Source organism: Alligator sinensis, unplaced genomic scaffold (genome assembly GCF_000455745.1).
Source record: "Alligator sinensis unplaced genomic scaffold, ASM45574v1 scaffold73_1, whole genome shotgun sequence".
Taxonomy (NCBI): domain Eukaryota; kingdom Metazoa; phylum Chordata; order Crocodylia; family Alligatoridae; genus Alligator; species Alligator sinensis.
In genome coordinates, this window is record NW_005841838.1 from 3,347,806 (window position 1) to 3,350,337 (window position 2,532).

Consider the following 2,532-nt stretch of genomic DNA (forward strand, 5'->3'; position numbering starts at 1 on the left):
CCGGGCGGGGAGGCGCAGAAAGGCTGGCCGCGGGCAGGGGACGAGCCCCGCCTGGTCCGGCTCCCGCTCCCGGGCCACGCACAGCTCCGCTTTAAAGCACCTCCTGCTCCCTCTGGAAGGGTCTGCTGCCCCGCCAACCTCGCTCCTCGCAGCCACTAAGATCTTCGGCAAAGTATATATATTTTTTTCCTAGATAAAGAGATAGGGAAGGTTCTTATTGGATCCCACAAGGACTTTGGATAAGACTGAGAAGACGTCAAGGCATCAACAACGCCCTTCTCCCTGATCGGAGACCCTGGATGAGTTGTCAGCACTGTAGGGAGAAACGTGACCTCCCATCTGTGTTGCTCATGGGATCATTTGCCTGATTAGTTTGCAAAGGAAAGTGCACAGCAGGAAAAGACAAGGGGGGAAAATAAATCATAATAAGTAATACAATACCAAGTCTTCAGAGCTCAATGAAATGTGAGTGAAAAGTGCAGCAACTTTGATCATGTCTTGCAAATGTCAACTGTGCTAGAGCCTTTTGGCATGGTCAAAGGGCTTCACTGACTTGGGCACTGCCCAGAAGTTCTCGTCTATTCTTTACACATTAAATATAATCAAAGCCTTTCTTTGAATACTTTTTTATTTGTCCTTTGTGCAGTATTACAGTTCCTGGGACCCAAAAGTTTCCTTGAATCAAGGCTGCAGTTCTAGTTGTACTAGAAGCAGGAACAGGCTGCTTATATGATTCATTCTTGTAGTTTAAGTTTTTCATTTCATCCAATGATCTGATAGACCAAATTAGAGTAGAAATACTCTAATGGATGGAAAACTGGTTTCGTGAGTGTTGCAAATTAAGGTACAAATATGATATGTTAAAGCTACTACATGTTCTTTTTACTTTCATTAGGATAAAAAATTGTAGTTTTTTAAAAGGTTTAATGATAGCTGTACTCTAGACAATTTAATAATTGTCACAGTTTTCTCTGCAATGAATAATCCCAGTGCCTTCAATTGGACCAGTTAAAGTACTAAACCTTTTGCTTAGGAGCAGGTTTATACCTGGTAAATATCTAAGACTTTTAATTAATTGTTGCTGAGGCTTTGTGAAGTGCTGAAATCAGAAAGGTAATATCCTTCAGAGTAATTTGCGAAAGTTTGGAAATCCGGCAATCATGAATCTAATCCTGCATAGCCCTGGCTTGCTATATGGCCTTGCTCTTTGTCTTGGTGAATTCAAGAGAGGGGGGCTACGGGGGAGGCTGCAGCTACCCCAAAATTTGTGGTAGCCTCCCTTTTCCCCCTCCCAACACTGCCACCACCTGCCCTGAGTGCAGCACAGCCCAACCCCCCTCAGGGAAGTGCCCAGTGCAGCCCCCCCAGCCCCAGCCTACAGCAGCAGCCCACCCTCACCCCGTGTGCATATCTGGGGCACATGCCCCCATGCCCTCCCCGGGTGTGTGCAACAGTGGGAGCTACCACCCCCTTCCCATTCCAGGTGCCCCCCAGACAAGCCACTCATGGCTCCATCCCACGCCCTGCCCTGGCTATGCATGGCCAGCCCCAGCCCTAGCCCCACTCCCTCCCTCCCTCACTGCCGTTGGGAGCCGGGGAGGGGGGGAAATCAAGGCCCCAGCAATGAGGGAGGGAGCAGAGCACAGGCAGGAGCAGGGGTTGGAGTGAGTGAGGCCCCAGCTGAACTGGGTGGTGGGACAAGCACAGGCCTGGGAGCACATGCCCCCTGATCTGTGCATGGGGCAGAGGCCGTTGCCACTGTGCACTTTGCTGTGCTCCCTGCTGCCGCTGCACCGTGCCTCCTGCCTGCCTGGTGGTGGGACACACGTGGTGTCTCACGGCTCTTGGGGCAGCAGGGTTTAAAGTGCAGCATGCAGCGGCAGCCACTGCTGCCCTGCACACAGATTGGTGGGGCATGTGCCCCCTGGGCTTCCACTTGTCCCACAACCTGGCCCAGCTGGGGACATGCCCCGCTCCCTCCCTCACCACTGGGGCCTCGATCTGTGCCTCTCCTCCCATGGCCCTTTCCCCTCCCCTTGACCCTTCCACCACAGACTTATCTGCTGGGGCACACTCAGCTCCCCCAAATCATTTTTCTCCCTCTGCCTATGCCCTCCTTCTTCCCCCATGGTCCCTGCTGCCAGCCCCAGGAGTGTAGGAGTGCAGTAGATAGGCCAGGCTGAAAAATGGCTCCATCTGTGCATCTGCCCACCCTCTTGCAGCAAAGTGTACTACTAGGAGAATGGCGGGGGGTGGGGGGATCAGCACAGGGATGGGAAAGGCATCAGCAGAGCGGGTAGTCCCCAGAGGAGCAAGTACAGGGTGCTGGACAGAGGAGAGAAGCATTTACCTCCTCACACTGGGATCATGTATGTAACAGGGAACCCTAGCCCTGTTACCAGAAAGAAGGTCAGCCCCTTTAAGACCAGAACTTTCCAGGCACAGCCTGCTGGCAGAGTAGGGGTTAAAAACTGAGCCTTGCTGGTTAGTCAGGTGACCAGAAGGGGACAGGCCAGAACTATAAAAACCCTG